The sequence below is a fragment of the Cajanus cajan genome, chromosome 9 (assembly GCF_000230855.2).
Source record: "Cajanus cajan strain Asha chromosome 9, NIPB_CcT2T_4, whole genome shotgun sequence".
NCBI classification, from domain to species: domain Eukaryota; kingdom Viridiplantae; phylum Streptophyta; class Magnoliopsida; order Fabales; family Fabaceae; genus Cajanus; species Cajanus cajan.
This window is the reverse complement of record NC_138525.1, coordinates 17,121,793-17,143,588: the sequence shown is the minus strand read 5'-3', so window position 1 is coordinate 17,143,588 and position 21,796 is coordinate 17,121,793.

The following is a 21,796-nucleotide window of genomic DNA, read 5'->3' as shown; positions in this document are numbered from 1 at the left end:
GTCAATTGATTATTATTGGCTTAATTCACCAATTTATGTGAACAAAGTATTGCCAATATGAATCTCTCCCAAAGACAAGCAACGGGAGGAAAGTATCGTATTAAAATACTTTTGGAGGGTAAAGTCCATCATGTTCCCGATGCAACACCCATTGCTTTTTACTTTGCCCCATATATTGATGTACACCAACTTAATGATTGTTTGATTGTTTTGAAGCTGAATAAATTTAATTTAAAATTGTTAAAATGTGATTAAAACTTGCTTTTAAACTAAATTCAAGCGTAAGTTTTGTATTAAAATCTGTGCTCAGTGTGAGAAATCGATTGGTAGTGTAAAATGTAAGAGGCCTTAATTGCAACACTGTCCAGTGGAATACAAACATTGTAAGAATGATACTTTCTCGTACAAAGTTGATTCCATTTTGTTTTTTCGGTGAATAGGGAAAGAAACAAAACAAAGAGAAAAAGACGTACTAATTAAGTTTATTGTTCTTTGTTCAATTAAAATGCATGAGAAACAAAAAAGAAAAAAGAAAAACAAGAACTGCCAAAAAAAAAAAGTCCATCACCAGCTACATGCAATAATCTGTCAGCAATTATAACTATCCAAATGCAATAATCCATTCATAAAAATTTCTTCTCGTCCACGAAAAATTCCATGTTTAAACTTGATTTATGAATATAGCTTCCAAGGGATGTTATGGAGTAATATGATCACTAATAAAATATAACCACAGATATTTTCATTATGCATGAATGACAAAAATGTTTGATCACAAACCTATAATTGACATTGAGGAAAGAAAGGTAAAATATTTTTAATGTAATGTAAATTATATTATCATCTTAACTTATTATTTTTAAGAAAAATACTGTCAACACACATTTTTAGTAATACATTTTAAAGACAAATTCACTTTAAAGGAATTATATTCAACTATTTAACAGAAGAAAGACATTTTAGTAAAAAAAAAAAAAAAAAAAAGAAGAAGAAGAAGAAGAAGAAAAAGACATTATGATTAGGAATGAAAATTAAAGCCTATTAAGAAATAAGACATTCTAAAGAAAACAATAACCAAAACTATTATATAAGACCTGTATTATGTAAAAGTAAAATAAATAATACATAATTAACATATAAATAGTATAAATTTCTCAAATATATAATAGCTGGAAATTTACTGTCCACTTCCACAGGAAATTGAAATCTCATCTGACACTACCTTCCTGAACGTCTTTATACACAAATTATTACCATAATGATGATTATTTATAATATCAATCATATTATCAAAACTAAAAGAATAGAAAATTACTGTGCAATATCATACGAGCTAGTAAAGATGATTTTTTTCTTCAAAGAAAAATAAAGCACGACGTTAGTAACAAGTTGAAAAAAAAGCTATTTTAACTCTATAACTACTAATAAAAAAATTCACATAATTATCTATAATCTATTCCTTTTGATCTTTTATGCTAACTACTATGTACTAATCGTTAAATGCCCATAACCATAAAGTTTAGTAGCAGGATCTTCCAATAAGTACACTTCATGGCGTAGCTTTGCAATTTGTAATGTGCAGGACTGTTATTATTAAGTGCTAATGAAGCCTGGTGAAAAACTTCTCAGTTCCTCCAACAGTCATGGCCACCAATCACGTGCCACCCTCTATAATATCGTTTAGACAATGTAATTTGTTTACAAACATCATAGAAGATGTAGAACATGAAGGAAGCAAAGCCCAAAGGACATTTGAGCACAAGAATCAAATACAATATAAACAGACCATAAAACACGATCTAACAGCACCAATTATTTCTAGTCATTTTCTTCCTTCCTAGTTCCTAGTAGAGATGAGATCGCCCGTAACATTATATACATCAGAGTAAATTCACTTCCCCAACAAACAAATTATACACTACTCAAGATTTATATATAAACATAAATAATTAATTTCACAGAAAGTCTCTTAAATACATTTAATTTTCATAATTTCACATAAAATATACATGGCCACAAATCAAATGATGATTGATGAGTGTGTGTGTGTGATTGAGTTTAATCGGTTCAGTCAAACTCGCTCTTCCTTTTCGTCTCTTTAAGATGGCCCAACTAATTCAGATGGCCTTATTCCACAGTTACACTTCTCTTTTGGTTCATGATATATACACCTCCTTTTGTCTATAAGTATACCTCTTTTTTTTTTTAAATAATTAAATTTCTAAAATATTTTTAATTTTTTGTTTTTAATTTTTAATTTTACATCTACAATATTTAATTTAGTATTTTTTTTCATACATCTTCCCTCTTTCTTTTAATTTTTATATACATCCCTTTACCTTTTTTTCATCACACCTATTTTGGTAGTATGTGAAAATTAAAAAAGAATGTAAAAAAAAAAAAGAAGAAAGTAGCAAATTAAAAGTTGGAGATGTAAAATTAGAAAATTTTTACAAAAAACTACAATATTTTATAAATTAAAAAAAAATAAAGGAGGTGTACTTATAATAAAAAAAGGATGCGTATATATGATCAGCCTTCTCTTCGGGTTCCAAGGCCCAAGTTTGCAAATGGGATTACTGTTCAATTTTTCACTGCACAGGGTTTGTTTATTGCACGTGATAAAATAAGATCTCATAGTATAACTATTATGTTAACGTTTTTTTGAGTTCATACTTAGAGTTAATCACCTGTTAGCGTAAATTTTTTTTACACTATCAATCAATCATATCTTTTAATAGTATTATGTCAATTACTTATTTAATAAAATAAAAATAAAATAAAATAATTTAAAAGATTTAATTAGTCGTCAATGTAAAAAATTTTACAATAACAATATATAGATGATTAGCTCTCACACTTATTACATACTGGGGTTTTACAATATTTATTACCATCTCCATCCCCTAATTACAACGGCCTTTCAATTAAATTACATCTTTTAAAAAAATTAATTAATTTAGTAATATTAAACTTTTAATAATTTAAATTAATTTCTTAAAATTATCATTTAAATTAAATATGCCCAAGAATCAATCCCGCAATCAAAATATCTCATTAATGTCAACTCTATGCTTAGACTTATTCTTTTGGAGAGCACTCAATCAATCCAATAGACAGTTGGTCCCACTTTGTTAAATAGTAAATTACATTATTGATATCTTTTGAACTTTTGTGAATTTATGTGACTCGTATTTTTTTATATCCCTACATCAAGTCACTAATTCTTTAATTATTAAAAAATATTATTCTAACATTCCTTAAACATTATACAATATTTTAATTATTTTGAAAAATATTAATCTGTATCTACTATAAAATTGATTGCTGTAAATGTTAAAAAAACAAAACAAAATATTTACAATTTCACAAAACCTAATAGTGTGTTTGGATGGGGAATTTAAATGAAGTAATTCATTTATTTGAAGAATTTTAAATTTTTTGAGGTGAAATACCTTGTTTGAATGGAGAACTTATAAAGAATTTGAAATTCAAGCATTTGTGAAATTCCTTGAAATAGTAGAATTTCAAATTCTCCCAAAGTAAGAATTTGAAATTCCTCATATTTTTTTTCTTCATATTTCACTTATATATTTTATCTTATCTCATATTTCTTCATATTTTTAATTACTGAATATTTAAAATATTTTTAAAATTATTAAATATTATCTAATATTAAATTTTAAAATTATTAAATATTTTAAAATTAGTTAATATTTAATTTTATAAAATTTAATTTAAGAATCTCAACATATAAGTATATTTTTAAAATCAAATTTATCATGGTAGAATCAAATTATCATATTTAACCCATAAATTTAAAATTTGATAAATTTGAATTGACTTATCCAAACAAAATATTTTAAGAATGATGGAAATTGAAATCAAAGTAATTCAAATACCAAGAATTTAAAATTCCTTGAATTTGTAAAATTCTTCATCCAAACACACCATAAAGAGTGTAGTAGTGTGTTTGGATAGAGAATTTAAATGAAGTAATTTATTTATTTGAAGAATTTCAAATTCTTTGAGGTGAAATACCTTGTTTGGATGGAGAATTTATAAAGAATTTGAAATTCAAGCATTTGTGAAATTTCTTGAAATAGTAGAATTTTAAATTCTCCCAAAAAAGTGAAAATTTGAAATTCCTCATATTTTTTTTCTTATTTCACTTATATATTTTATCTCATCTCTTATCTCTTCATATTTTTAATTATTGAATATTTAAAAATATTTTTAATTGTTGAATATTTAAAAATATTTTTAAAATTATTAAATATTATCTAATATTAATTTTTAAAATTATTAAATATTTAAAAATTAGTTAATATTTATTTTTATAAAATTTAATTTAAAAATCTCAACATATAAATATATTTTTAAAATCAATTTTACCATGGTAGAATCAAATTATCATATCCAACCCTATAATTTAAAATTTGAGAAATTTGAATTGACTTATCCAAACAAAATATTTTAATAATGATAGAAATTGAAATCAAAGTAATTCAAATACCAAGAATTTAAAATTTCTTAAATTTGTAAAATTCCTCATCTAAACACACCATAAATGTATTTACTCATCATTAAATCACACAATGGTCACTAATGCTGTATTTGAGAATTTAAATGGAGTAATTCATTTATTTGAAGAATTTTAAATTATTTGAGGTGAAATACCTTGTTTGGATGGAGAATTTATAAGGAATTTAAAGTTCAAGCATTTGTGAAATTCTTTGTAATAGTAGAATTTCAAATTCTCCCAAAAAAGTAAGAATTTGAAATTTCTCATTTTTTTCTTATTTCACTTATATATTTTATCTTATCTCTTATCTCTTCATATTTTTAATTATTGAATATTCAAAAATATTTTTAAAATTATTAAATATTATCTAATATTAATTTTAAAAATTATTATAAATATTTAAAAATTAGCTAATATTTATTTTTATAAAATTTAATTTAAAAATATCAACATATAAATATATTTTTAAAATCAATTTTACCATGGTGGAATCAAATTATCATATCCAACCCGACAATTTAAAATTTGAGAAATTTGAATTGACTTATCCAAACAAAATATTTTAAGAATAATAGAAATTGAAATCAAAGTAATTTAAATATCAAGAATTTAAAATTTCTTGAATTTGTAAAATTCTTCGTCCAAACATACCATTAAGGTGATATGCAATGAGTCTACATTATCAAATTTAAACTCCTATAAATTAAGACTTTTACTGTATCGTCTATAATAATATTGTTATTTTGCTAAACATTATCTTAGGTGTCAAAATCTTTACAGATACGCTGCACAAACAAGATCCTTGTTGGTATCGATAAGAGGCAATCGAATAAATTGTGTAGTAGTTGGTTAAAAATTATCATGTCAATGTAACACTTGGATAAAAGCAATATTAGTAATGGAATTAAAAAATATAACATTTTTTTTAAGAAAATATCCTTCACTTAGAATATATAGTATATTTATATAAGGTTTATTATACGATATATATATAATAAAAATATAGTACATTTATTATATATTTAAAGATTTAAAATTTTATAAATTTAACTTGAACAAATATTTAAGTCCTATAAATTAAGGTTGATTTCATTGTAATCATTTTAGATTTAGTTATTTTTATTTTGATCTTCTCACAGTAAAAAAAAAAAATAATAAAACAAACTTTTTTTTACATAGATAAAAATGAGGGAAAAAAGTAAAAATGATTAAAAACAAAAATACTCTATTTTATCAGAATTAAAAAATTATTTAAACCTCAAAATTAATAGTAAGAATTAAAAAAAAAACATTAAGAAAATTTTAAAAATCTAAAAATGATTAAAAAAATTACAAAGACTACATCAAGACGTAACCATATGTATTTGAATGAACTTAAAACATAAGTACTTATGCCTAAAAGAATTGAAATAACCTACAACCATAATTATTTTTTTGAAAAAACAATTTGTTTTTCATTCTTTAAAGTTTTATAATATTTATTGCGATAATAATATTGCGCTTGAGGTAGTTATTACAACCATGTTTGACAAGTAAATTGATTCAAATCTACTTCATTTTACTATATGTTATCATAATTTGTGAATGTAATTACACTTTAAAATCATTAGTCGATTTCATATCTTTTCAAGTGATCAAATTAACATGGCTTTTTAATATACCATTATCATTTTATTCTTACATTCTCTATACTTAGCCTCGACCCCAATTGCTTTAATTGCAAGTTTTTATACTATTTTTAACATTATCTTTAGAGATAATCAAGCCAATATATATATGATGGAGGCACAAGCATGTCCCTTATAATGGACCAACATTTTGTCTATGACATAGCTTCTAAGAACGAGTACTTGTTTGAACGATTTGACATGTAAATCAAACTTATTCCAAGCAACTTTGGAGGCACCATCACTACTTTTTATGTATGACTCTCTTATCTAAATTAACTCATCATTCACTAGCATATTCTCTCCCATATCCATGCATGCTTTATGCATACACATATCCACAGCCACACATTTTATAATATTTACACATTTAATTAGTTAATATTATTTCATATGCATACAACTAAATTCTATTGGGATACACCATGATGAGATTGATTTAGAGTTCTTGGGAAACTTGTCCGGTGACCTTTATATTCTTTCAACCAATTTGTATGTCAATGGTATTAGGAGTCATGAGATACAATTCTACCTTTGGTTCAATCCTATAGAAGACTTTCACACCTACTCTATTGATTCATTTGATTGGAATCCTTAATGCATAATGTAAGTAACAAAATATTTTTTTTTATAATTTATATGCATTGTCTTCATAAAATTTTTTCATACCCAAACATTTAATAAGATTCGATCATTTTACTACATCATTTGATTCATTACATTGACATGGTCATATTTTGAATTTCTAGATGTGTGCCTAAATGTAAAATCTTTTGATACAAGAAATAGTCAAAAATCATCATTGATATTATTTATAATTAGTTATTGTGTAAGTCAATAGACTTATTATATGTAGTGGTTATTTGTTGAATTAACTATAATTTTTAATATTAAATGAAAATTTGAGAGGATTTACATGATGAAGGTTAGTGAAATCAATCTCTAACTATTCTTATTATTATTTGAATTCAAATTCTTCATTACTTTGTTACATGCTTTTTAATTCCATAATTCTATAAATTTGTTGCATTTTATGTTAAACAATTTTAAATTTCTTTAATCATGTGTTTAGTACCAAAATTACATTAAACAATTATAACTCAGGTTTTTATAGATTTGATAACTTGGACTTCTATTTAATTTACTATTTACGATAATTGGTATATTTACCAAATGCATACCACAAACAATAATTATAAAAAAAATATATTAATTATATTATCTTATCTTATACCTTCTAATACAACATACTAAGTTGGTCTTTAAGTGTACTACTTACATTCCACCCTAATTGATTATGTATATATTATTTTTTTAAGAAAAAATTATATCGATTACAATTAAGATTGAAAATAATTTTCATATATCTATTCTAATTCATCATTATTAAATTGATCTTAATGATCTTAAGGATGTTAATTTTCATTAGAAGACCATCTTCTAATTAGATGAACTACTCTGAATGAGTCTACTATCAAAATCAACACAGATGGGAACTCTTTGAGAAATTTAAACAAGTCAAGTTTTGGCGGTCTTCTTCGAAATCATCTCGAGTAATGGATTCAAGGATTTGTAGGATATTATGATGTTTCAACTAATATGTATGAAAAATTGTTGAGCATTTATCATGGTTTTCGTATTGTGTATGAAGTGGGATACTACTCTATTATTTATGAGTTAAACTCGATGAATGAATTGTTTTCTATCAAGCAAGGGGTTGCCTATCAAGCAAGGAATGTCGCTATTTCACCCGTATGTTCCTCTAAATTTTAAAATTAAAGTTTTTTTCACCCTCTCTTGGTATATCTCCTTTAAATATACTAATAAAGAAGAAAACAAATAGATTGATTAGTTGACAAAATCAAGAGTCAATTCTTCTGATAAATTTTTTGTTTTTTCTAAGTATTCAAGACTACTATTTATTTATGTCCTTATGAATGCAATAGAAACCTTGTATTCTACAAGTAGTTATATTTTTCTTTCTCTTTCTTTTATTGTTTTTCCATTGATAAACAAAATAGTATTTATAATTATGCGTAAAATTGTTGCTTCTATTAGTGTTTTGTTTTTAATATAACTAAACACCTCTTCTTGTCACTCTATATTCAAAATAAAAATTAAACACCCATGGTTGATTAAATACATAACTATAAAGTTTTATGCAAATATTTTATTTATACACTTTTATTAGCCTCTACACTGTCTAAATTGCCTCTATTTGTTTTCTTATACAGCATGATTGTTGGGCTGTCTATTTTTTGTACTATAGAGGATCATCTATATTTCGGGCCTTGATAAGAGTTTTATGTATGGATTTAAATGCGTCATACCTTCTGAGAAAAAATTAAATAATAAAGCGTGTGGCAGTCTTTGTGATACATACTTTATAAATATTTTATTTGGCAAAAGTGTAAATCATTTCCATGTGATTCAGATGCAACCTTTATGTACACATCATGTTACTCTAACGGCACAATAATGCCAATTGCCAAACCAGTAAAGGATGGGTTCAGCTGGATTATTTTTTACTTGATTCTGTTTTTAAATTTTGATCCAACTAATTTTTATTTTTATTTTTCTAAATATAAATAAACACAATAATCTACAAATTGAATTAGAGTTACATTTATTTAAAACTAATAACGAAAGAGAAACTTAATGTCTAGCTCTGTGAAAAAATTAATAGTTGTTTTTAACAAGAGATACACAATTTTGGTTTTTACTTTTGAATATTTAATTTTATCCATAATGTCATAGTCACGTCTTCTGCGCATTTTTTTTAACTCCGTTTATTTAACTTAAAAAATAGCCTTAACTTGAAGTTAAATTTTCACTAGTATCTTATCATAGCAAATAATTACTTTTTTGTCTTAATATTCTACTCTTTTACTTTTGGTTATTTATTATTTATATTCAATTTTAATTATTTTACATTTTATCTTTTACTTAAATAAAATACATAGAGGTACAAAGTGTTCCAATCCCACTAGTTATTACTAAAGTACATTGTTGTGAAAATTGGATCAAATCGGACGATCAAACTACTTCAATCGAAATCGATTCTCAACTAATTCAATTTGACTAGAAAATCGTTTTGTATTGAATCAATCATAAATAGATAGAATCGGCCCAAAAATCGATCAAACTGATTTGAATCAGTCTAATTAATTTTTTTTCTTCAAGTTTAATGTAAAATATTTTAATAAAAATCATATTCAATAAAAAAATTATAAATTAGAAAACTTATTTTTAACACTTTTTTCATATATATAATTTAATAATTTATGTTAATTTATAATTTTTAATATCCTTATTTTATATAATTTATATTATATTAATTTGATACTTTTTTATTCTAGATGTAAACTTGTTATATTTTATTAAAACTCAAATTTAAATATTATATTGTATATGATTTAGAATTTCATGTGTATATTAAATGTTAAGAATCTATAAATAATATTTTATTTTAATATTTAATTTTATAAAATTATATTTATTTAAAAGTATTTTGTATTTATAATAATAATTATCATTTTATTAATACCGATTTAATTATGATTCAATCATGATTGAACTATTGAGTTTTGAACTAGTGGCTAGACCGATTCAATAATCAGTCTGATTTTGAAAACATAAAAAAAGTGAGTAGTTATTTTAGTCTTCCTTTTAATATTTTTTTTTTGTAATTAATTGGAACATGGTCACCATTACTTAATTATACCATCAATCTCTATTTTTTGGCTAACATTTGATCAAGAAGTGGATTTGGAGTAAGTTAAGTAAGAAATGACACATGAAAGTGAAAAATGAAAAATTTGTGAAAACCATCTGGAAGATTCTACCGTGTCAGGCACCACTCTACTCACGCCCTACGCCCTACTCTACTCACCACTCTACTCATATATTTGCACCCGACATGGGTTATCTTGCGTCAGGTGCCATTTTATTTAGGTGACACATTTGATTCATTTTATCCCTCTTTATTTGAAGGTTGGATATCACATCTCATTGAGGACGAGTTTGGAGACTTCCTAAGGTTGCTAGGGTTTCATCCATCACTTCCAAGTTCATCCTCTCCATTTTTAATGAATCCATTTGTTTTTTTTTTTGTGTGCTCTTTGTAACAATAAGGAGCTAAATTTATCCTTATTGGGGTTAGATGTAACCAACCAAACTTTCATGTAACTTGTATTCATTATACACACACATATATACATCTTTTCATTTCAATGTTAGTATTTTGTTTCTAATCTTAATGTTTGGCTTGGATTGATCAACCATAACTTGATATTTGATGCATTGGGTGTTAGAAAATATCTTTTGTAATTTTTAACTAAAACAAAATACTTAATGAAGCTTGTATCTAGGAATAGAACTAGAACCATTAGTTTTCTTAAGCCCTTTTGACTAATGCATTTCTTTTTATTAAGTATTCAAGATGTTGATGCTTAATAAGGAAATTTAAACTTTTTTCTAAGGAATTGGAGTTTTGGTAAACTAGTGGGTTGACATTAGCATTAAATGAGAAAGAAGATTTGAGAATGTGGAGAAAAGATAAACACTAGAAGAGAGATTGAGTAGTGTATACTAAAAACTCGCACATTTACTATAGTAAAGTAGTAACACTAGTCAGATGAAGTAAGAAGAGCAATCAGATAGAACATTGAGTATTTTTATACTGATTTACCTCAACTACGGAGATTACGTCTAATTCTTAATCCAACAAAATTGGGTTTCAGTATCTTCAAACAAAGATACATGTATTCTTTTAACAAGCCACTTTTAGCTTAACCCTAAGTATTCTTTGACTTGCTTCTTCAAGCAACTACTCAAGTATTCTTTTAACAACAAGCCTTTTATGGGTTTAACAACCAAGTATTCCTTTACAGTCAAGTCTCTCTAGGCTCAAAACAAATATTCTTTTACAGACAAGTTTCTTCAAGTTCAAAACAAATAGCCTTTTACAGACAAGTCTCTCCAAATTCAACCTTATAATAATGGTTATAAAGGTTACTCAAATATTGTGTTCATCTCACTTAGATGTTATACAACCAATTATAGAGCAATAACTGTATACAAGAAATAAAGATTTTCATAGAGTGTTTATGTTCAAATATATATGTATCAATTATAATTTGTGTCTCATTTTCTTGTTTTTGAATCTTCTTATATAGTAGCTTGGAAAAAATGATGGTTGCAACACTTTGAGTTTAGTTCACAAATTTGTTTCGTCTGTCTTCATCATCTTCTATTGTGGTGACAGGTAACTGTTTGACATATTTAACGGGAACATTAAATAAATTTCATCAAATAGTACTTCTTTATCTAATCAAAGAAGTTACATATCAACTTTTCATACCAAAAAAGAACTAATAGAAGCAATGCTAACGTAGAGTAGTTATACTTTGTCGAGCTACATATAATAAGTTTGTTAATTATTAATTTTATAGAAATTATTTTAAAAATTATACTTAACGTAGTATCTTATCAATCGATAATATATAATTCTTTTCACCGGCAACATATTAAACTAAAAAAAATGATCAACGAGTATATGCACCAACGGGTAAAGAGTTGTTTAAATTAAAATGTAATTTATTAAAAATTATTATAAAAAAAAAAAGTGAAAATTTTCTTATAGACTTATCGAAATCCAAAAAAATTTGACAGAAATAAAGAGGAATTTTAAAATGATAAAATGACTTGTTTTGAATTTCAACCATGTGTAGCAAATCCTTATCTTGAAAAGTGAGAGGCCATTTTCCAATTAAAAAAAGTAGTTACAACTTACAAATGGGTTGGACGTAAGCTGGCAGCTTGTGTTTAAAAATAATGTGCTCTAAATCACGTGTTCAATTGTTTAGGCCCCATCCAAGATTAATATCTTCTAATCACAAGGATTCATATTATTTAACAAAATATCAACGTCGCTAGCTTCATTTTAGGTATTTACAAAGTAATTAATATTCGTTACTAATATCATAGCATGTATAATATATGGGTTTAATTAATGTTACTTATAGAAGGTATATTTTGTCAACATAAATTATTCTTTATTCTTTAATTGTTTTTTTGACGGACTATTCTTTAGTTGTTAACTTTGTAATATTATGTGGATTATATTCATAGATAAAAATATATTATTATATATAATTAAAATTTAAAATAAATTATGTATATAAATTAAATTAATAAATACAATTGTGGGTACTAATTATAAATAATATAGGATAATTTTTCAAGATCAATAAAAATAATGAATATGATTTTAATTTTTATCATAAATTTAAGTTTTATTTCAAATATATCATTTACTTTAATTGACTGTTATATTTAATAATAATTATAAGTAAATACATAATAAATAGAGTTAACAATAAATAAAAAATATAAAAGACATTTAATCCTAGGTGATTTTAAAAAATGATTATTGTTCTTTTATAATTAGAAATAAAAAAAATTTAATTTGTTGTTTATAATTAGGATCAGAGGTAATATTATATTTGAATATATAAATTATATTTAAAATTTGAATAAATAAATATTTTTAAATATATATATTATATTTTAAATTTATAATAAATAATTTATATTATAGCACGTGATTATTTTTATTTATTGATAAATTATTTTAAAAATATTAAAATTTATTTTATAAATAGTTAATTATGAAATTAAAAGAATTCCTAAAATTTTTCCTTAAAACACTAACGTATATGATAGTCATTAATGTTTTATATATAGGTATAGTTTTTATTTAAAATGTATTGTAATGTTTTTTTCAAAAAAAAAATCAATTAATGTTAATGGTGACTAAAATGATAGTTTTTCATATATTTTTTATATATATAGGTATTGATTGTAACTTTTTGTTTTAACTAAAAAGAAGTTAATATTATGATCATTTGAAGATATATAAACTCAAGATATGACTCCTGTAAAGTGAAAAGATTTTATTTTAAAAGATAAAATATAATAATAATTTTAATGATCCGGCTGGCCACTACACTCATAACCACAGCACACCGGAAATACTAGACAGAATAGAACGAGTATATAAATATAGGATCTAGAATATAAATATATACCAATGTCTCAATCCGACTAGAGTTAGGGTGTACAATACAAAAATACAACCAAAGCCACTATACCAAGTAGCTGAAACAAACCAAAACATCAACAAGAGTCAGCTCTGCCTGCCAGCTGCAGACTCACCACTAGCCACCAACTATCCTTGCTCTGCTCCCATACATAGTATGATCATCGCTGTAACGACCCGCCATGGTCTCTATACTTAGTGGAATCGCACTACTACTAGTGAACTAAGGAAAATATTAAATTGGATAACTCATACATACAGGTATAGATAAGAATAAAAATAACCAAATTCTTTAAATACAAAATAAAATGTCATATATGTACAGTCATCCCAAAAATAATATTCCCTAGTGCCGGTCAAACAGACAAAAATCGCTACCCAAAATGGTAACCCTAACACGAGGATCAAACTCCCCGTCTCGCAGCGGTCACCTCGACTCCAAGCTAGCCCTGACCTGCTCCCATACCAAGTATGATCATCGCAGTTCCACCACATGGAAACAGAAGGGTAAGCTAGAATTCACAAATGAATCATAATAATCTATACTACACAATCGTATTCATAGAGTCACACCATACACTCTATCCAATACTACTCATGCATAAAATACAATCCACCAATCATGAAGTCAAACACCACACTTCATCATATTAATAATCATGCAATAAATGCATCTCATGACAGATATCAATGCATATCAATCATCTAATGCGTCGTCACGCATACACCTAGGAGATCTCCACAACAATAGAGCTGTATAAGTGACATTCCATCCTACCGAAACCACCCCAACCGTTTTCACGCCCAATGCGCCCGCTCGGTCACAGCTAAACAGGATATATAATCCTCCCTCGGGTTTACTCGGATGATGTCACTTACACAATTGGAAGTCCAGATCCACCGTCAGGTATAGCAAAGCTGGGTACGGGCTTACCACGACCTTGGCATGCATTAACCAAGTCAATTGTGGAGTTAGCCCACCGACTATCCGCAAGGATCCACGCACCTTCCCGAGTACTTGGTTAAGAGAATAACCCTCGACCTCATACCCCGCTCCAACACTAGCTAAGGACTTAGAGGAGACTTACCCAACCCAGTGGCCTATCTGAGCACCACTCTCCCAAATCCAGTGGCCTCCCAGAGCACCACTCTTATATATCAGTGGCCTATCCAAGCACCACTCTCAAGAGACTCTATGTGAGCTCTTCCAGTTCGAAAATATTTTTCCTCTCCTCAAGTCCTAGGCTAGACTCATGCCATAGGCATCACATGCAATCATGCATCATACATCATAATGGTCTGCCCACAATCATGATCAACAATCATACACATGTCATAAGACATCACATGCAATAATGCATCATACATCATAATGGTCTGCCTACCATTATGATCAACAGTCATACTCATATGAACATATACGCATGTCATATCATATTCAAACATTCATACGTATCATCACAAAGCATACATATGAATCACACCTCACCATACATCATATATCATACATACATGATCTAAAACTTCAACTTTAAACATGCATAAGCATCAATTCATTCATAAACTTATTCACGCTCGGCGTAGCCCGAGCTCGCCCAACCTAATCCCAGCCTGAGAGTCCCAAGACTCATTCACTCCTAGCGCATTCAACCTGCGCCCGGCCTAAATTCCAGTAACAGAGTTCACAAACTCTCATCCACACCAACAAATCCAGCCACATGCAAACACAAAATACAATGCATAGGCTCCATACAACTTAAATAAACCTAGAATCAACATGTACCCATCTGATGCATCAAATTCACCAGAAACCCCATTTTTTTCCAAGACTTAGAACAATTAGCGAATTCTCCGATCCAGCCATGGATCCTCAACTTTCATGCATCAATTGAGTTTCTAAACTCACATGCAACTTAAATAACAAACATTCTAGCTTCCCTTACCTGAAGGTTGGCTAAGAATGGCCAACAACTGTGACGAAAAAGAATTCCTTTCCAAAACTCAACCCGGAACTTCAATCCTCCCAAAGCAAGCTTTCTAATCTGAATTTCAAGAAAAGTCAGAAGGAGTTAGTAATCTAGAGGATAAAAGGAGTCAAACAGAGAAATTTGGGAGAGAAAGGAGCTCACTGACCCAGAGACCTTCTCTCTAAAACATCTCTCTAAAAACTCCAAAACTCCTGAAGGCCCCCAACCCCCTATTTATAGACTTTCGGATTGGCCCAGAATGGCCCGTACCGAGTTCGGAACGGCCCGTTCCGAACTCCCAAATCACGCACAAAATTCTCGCCGAGAACGGCCCGTTCCGGGACTCATCCGGAACGGCCCGTTCTCCCTCCAGAACGGCCCGTTCTCCCTCCCAGAACGGCCCGTTCTCAACTACAATATGTAGTTCAATTCAATAGCTTGGAACGGCCCGTTCCAGTTTGGGAACGGCCCTTTCTGGGCTACTGAATCAGCCTTTTTTTTTTTTTTTTTAACAATGTTACAATCGCAGTCCAAACCACATGGAAAACAACAAAGGGTAAGCTAGTATAAAAAGAACAGCATAAAGAAAATTTTTAAGCATTAAGGACAGCTACAATTATCAACATTTCGCTAGTATACATCTCATCAGTTGTACAGCATAATCATCAATAAGCACACAATGCGTCGTCACGCATATCATCTCGGAGATCTCCTACAACAACTCAGCCTTTCGGCCTACAACCACTCAACCTTGCGGCCTACAATCAACTCAACCTTGCGGCCTATAATCAACTCAGCCTTGCGGCCTACAATCAACTCAGCCTTGCAGCCTACAATAAACTCATATCATCATACAACACAACACAACTTTACAGCACAACATATCATCTTACAACAATATTCATCTGATACAACTCAACATCATCATGCAGCATTATGTACTAGTCATCACTTCATGATCATCAATTTCAACTTAAACTCAGCATAAAACAACTTCTAACAATATTTAGTGAAATCACATCCTCACGCCCGGCGCATTCGTGGTTGCGCCCAGCGCGGTACAACCCGAGAGCACCAGGGGGTCATCGCGCCCAGCGCAAGCATGCCCGTGCCCGGCGGGACTCAACCAGAGAGCCCCAGGCTCTCACGCGCCTGGCAAAATAACCAATTGCGCCCAGCGCATGCCAGGCAGAGACTCCAAGGAGTCTCACGCGCCTGGCATGCCCAACTCACGCCCAGCGCGGGGAAGGCAGAGACCTCCCTAGGTCTCGCGCCCAGCGCAATTCAAATTGCGCCCAGCGCCCACAAGGCAGAGACTCCCAAAGAGTCTCACGCCCAGCGCGACAAGGATCGCGCTCAGCGCCACACCAGAAGTACAAAAACAAGTCACAACCGATATCGCGCCTGGCGCGGTTCAAGTCCTGCCCGGCGTGGGCCATCCAGAGGCTAACATCCTCAAGCCCGCCCGACGCACACATCTTTGCGTCCGGTGGCTTGCCTAAATGCTGCCCTCGGGTGGCCATGCGCCCGGCGCGAAGAACTGCGCTAAGCGCGAGCTCAGCAACAGACCCCCTATTTTTGAAAATTTCTTCAAAACCTGCAAAACAACCAGGAAACTCCACATGCAATCCGTTCCAGATATCACATTTCCATCAAACATCTCAAAAATACCATCTTTTTCAACATGCAATAACAAATCAAGAAATCCCCTAATTTTTCCTCAAATCTCCGAATAACCCTGAAAACAACTTCCTTCGAATTTCAGTCAAGAATCAGTTATTCACAGTCATTCAATGAGTACTAAGACTCAATTTCAACCCAAAGTACACAAAAGTCTAGCTTCCCTTACCTCGGGCAAAGATTTCCGAGCTTCCGGGAGCTTGAAAGAAGAAGAAGAGTGAAAAAGAACTTGAACGGAGAGGAAGAACTAGCTTGAGGAATCAGTTCACGGACAAGGAATCAGCTCTCACACCACTTGCACCTACGGCCACCCAGATTCACCATCCGGAAATTTGAGAGAAAAAGTGTGAGAGTTTTGGGGGAAAGAGTGTCTTGTATGAGGAAAAGTGAGTGAGGCTGAAAGTGAGTAAGGGTGAAATGGGAAAATAAAAGTAGGGTCCTCACAACCTCCCCAATAACAAAAGTTTTCGTCCCCGAAAACAGATTTACTTGGGAAAAGAAACGGGTAACGCTCCCTGAACTGCTGCTCCACCTCCCAAGTAGCCTCACCAGTAGCTGCATCCCACAATACTTTTACCAGAGCAATAGACTTGCCCCTCAGCTCCTTCAGTTTACGATCAATTACAGCTACTGGCAACTTCTCAAAAGTCAGGTTCTCCTTCACCTGCACATCATCTAGCTCCACCACATGACTCGGGTCATGAACGTACTTTCTCAGCTGGGAGACATGAAACACATCGTGTAGGTTTGAAAGAGACGGTGGGAAGGCCAACCGATAAGCAACCGGACCCACACGCTGTATGATCTGATAGGGACCCACGAACCTCGGTGTCAACTTCCTTGCCTTCAGTGCTCTACCCACTCCAGAAGTCGGAGTCACCTTCAGAAACACATGCTCCCCTTCGGCAAACTCCAAAGGCTTCCGCCTCTTGTCAGCATACGACTTCTGCCTACTTTAAGCAGTTTTCATCCTTTCCTGAATCATCTTCACTTTCTCAGTGGTCTGTAGGATTAGCTCCGGACCTACCACCACTGACTCACCATCCTGATACCAGCACAGAGGAGTCCTACATCTTCTGCCATACAACGCTTCAAATGGTGCCATCCCAATGCTTGCATGAAAACTGTTGTTGTAGGTGAACTCAACCAACGGTAGGACCTCCTCCCAGCTACCCAAGTGGTCTAACACACAAGCCCTAAGTAGATCCTCCAAGGACTGGATTGTCCTTTCTGACTGACCATCCGTCTGCGGATGATAAGCAGAACTCATCTTCAACTTCGTGCCTAAGGCTTGGTGTAAACTCTGCCAAAATCTAGAAGTGAACCTTGGATCTCTGTCAGAAATAATACTGGAAGGCACCCCATGCAGCCGTACTATCTCCCTCACATACAACTGTGTCAGCTTCTCCAAGGACCACTTGATGTTGACAAGCAAGAAATGCGCACACTTGGTCAACCGGTCTACAATCACCCATATAGCATCACTATTCCTAGCTGACCTAGGCAACCCAACAATGAAATCCATAGTAATGCTATCCCACTTCCACTCCAGAATTTCAATCTGCTGCATCAACCCACTCGGCTTCTGGTGCTCGACCTTTGCCTTCTGACAGGTCAGACATGCCGTCACATACTCAGCTATCTCCCTCTTCATGCCAGGCCACCAGAAAGTCTTCCTGAGGTCCTAGTACATCTTAGTCATACCCGGATGTATGCTAAGTCTACTCTTGTGGCCTTCCTCCAACACAGCTTTCTGCAGCTCAGCATCCTGAGGTAGGCAGACTCTGCCCATGAACCTCAAGATTCCATCTTCTCCCAGTTCGAAGCCAACTGCCTTCTCGGTACCCAGCAAACCAAGAAGCTTCACCAACTCAGCATCTTGCAACTGCTTAAGTCCAACCTGCCTCAAGAACTCATTAGTTATGGTGACCGTCCCACAACTAATGTGATCCTGAGCTAACTCCACACCGAGGTTCAAATCTTTGAATTTCTCAATCAGTTCCAACTCCCTCACCGTCAAACTCGACATGTGGATGAATTTCCTACTCAGTGCGTCCGCCACAACATTAGACTTACCAGGATGATACATCAACTGGAAATCATAGTCCTTCAGAAACTCCATCCACCGTCTTTGTCTCATGTTCAGCTCTTTCTGATCAAACAGATACTTCATTCTCTTATGATCACTAAAGATGCTGAACCGAGCACCATACAAATAATGTCGCCATATCTTCAAGGCAAAAACAACAGCTGCCAACTCCAAGTCATGAGTGGGATAATTCCTCTCATGGTTCTTCAGTTGCCTTGAAGCATAGGCCACTACTTTCCCGTGTTGCATCAGCACACACCCAAGACCCTAGTGAGAAGCATCACAATACACATCAAAGAGCTCACCAGAATCCGGCGACACCAACACAGGAGAAGTAGTCAACCTTCTCTTCAATTCTGCAAAACTCCGCTCACAGGCGTCCGTCCAGATGAACGGCTGCTCCTTCCTTGTCAGCTGGGTCAGAGGCGCTACTATCTTAGAGAATCCTTCAATGAACCAACGATAGTAGCCTGCCAAACCCACAAAGCTCCGAATGTCAGTGACAGTCCTTGGACGTTCCCACTGCAGCACCGACTCCACCTTAGCCGGATCAACAACAATCCCCTCAGCTGAAATCACGTGGCCCAAGAACTTCACTTCATCCAACCAGAAGTCACATTTTGAAAGCTTAGCATACAGCTGCTTCGCCTTCAAAATCTCCAGCACCACTCTCAAGTAGGGATGGCAACTATACCCGTACCCGCGGGTAATACCCGAACCCGTCCCAATTTTGACGGGGAATACCCGGTTTGACCGGGTATGGGTACGGGTAAAACCTGATATATTAAATCGGGTACGGGTACGGGTACGGGTATGTACTTACCCGCCCATACTCGTACCCGTACCCGTCCCCGTTCCCATTTTTAATTTAATACCCACTTTTAATTTAATTATATTAAAAAATATTAATATTTTTTTATGTGTGATTATTTATTATAATATGAGATAGATAAATAATTTAATTATAATTATAATATAATAAAAAAATAATTTAAAAATATCATTTTTTTTATAAAAAATAAAAAATAAAAAAATTAACGGGTACGGGTACGGGTACGGGTATACCCGATACCCGACGGGGACGGGGATGGGGATGAAAATCCCATACCCGACGGGTACGGGGACGGGGACGGGTATCATAAAACCCGTACCCGCCCCGCCCCGTTGCCATCCCTACCCTCAAGTGCTCTCCATGCTCTTCCTGGATTCTTGAATAAATCAAGATATCATCAATGAACACCACCACGAATTTATCCAAGAACAGCCGAAAAATTTTGTTCATGTAATCCATGAACACTGCAGGGGCGTTGGTCACACCAAACAGCATCACGACATACTCATAATGACCATACCTAGTCCTGAAAGCAGTCTTCAGTATGTCACCCTCCTTCACCCTAATCTGGTGATAGCCTGATCTCAAGTCGATCTTAGAAAACACCGATGCTCCCCTCAGCTGATCCATCAAGTCATCTATCCGGGGAAGAGGATATTTGTTCTTAATGGTCAACTTATTCAACTGTCGGTAATCAACACACAGTCGACTACCTCCGTCCTTCTTCTTCACCAATAGCACAGGAGCACCCCACGGCGAAACACTCGACCGCACCAACTACTTCTCCAATAGGTCTTCCAACTGACCTTTCAACTCAATCAGCTCGGCAGGAGCCATCCTATAGGGAGCCACCGACACTGGCCCCGCACCTGGAACCAGATCAATGCTAAACTCCATCTCCCTAACAAGAGGCAACCTAGGCACCTCATCAGGAAACACCTCAGCAAAGTCTCTCACCACATCCATCTCAGAAATGACCCTCTCAGTCTCCTCACTCATCATAGCAAGCAGAAGGCAGCACTCCGCTCCATCCCTTAGCATTGATTCAGCTTGACCAGCTGAAATCAACAACTCATCCTCCTCCTGTGGAAAGATCAACCGCCTATTGGCACAATCTATAAGGATACGATTGGCAGATAACCAATCCATCCCTAAGATTATGTCAATATCAACCAAAGGCAAACAAATCAAGTTTACCTTGTACTTCTTCCCATTCACAATAATAGGGCAGTTAGCGCACAACTCAGAAGCAACTACTGAAGCAGAAGCGGGCGTCGACACTAGCAGTCTCAACCCCAAGTCACACACAAGCACACCCAGCATAGCAACACAAGCATAAGATATAAATGAATGGGAAGCCCTAGAGTCAAACAAAAACATCACATCCTTACCAGCAGCCTTGCCCTTTCCCTTCACTAGGTCAGAAGAAGTCGAAGCCTCAACACCTATCAAAGCAAACACCCTACCAGCTGTAGTGGGTCTGTCACCCCTCTGAGTCTCAGCCCTCTGCACACTACTCCTCTGAGTATCAGCTCTCAGCGCATCACTCCTCTGAGTACTCCTCTCCGGTCTACTCCTGGTGGGACAGTTGAAAGACACATGACCCATCTGCTGACACCTGAAACATCTGCTCTCAGTGTGTGGACAATCCCTGATCAAATGGGATCCACCACACCTGTAACACCTAAGGGCAGCACCTCCACCCTGTCCTCCTCCTCTGGTAGTCTCAGTAGGTTGCCTAATGACAGGACCCCCTTGCTGTGGTTGGGGCCTATCATACGGCTTCCTCTGACTTCCACCTCCTTTCTTGGACCCAGTTGGTCCCGCAGTACCTCTGATCACACAGTTACCCCCTTCTAACCTCTCCATAATCTTCGCCTTCTCTACTAAGGCCAAAAACTCGGTGATGGCCATAGGCACCACCACCTTCTTCA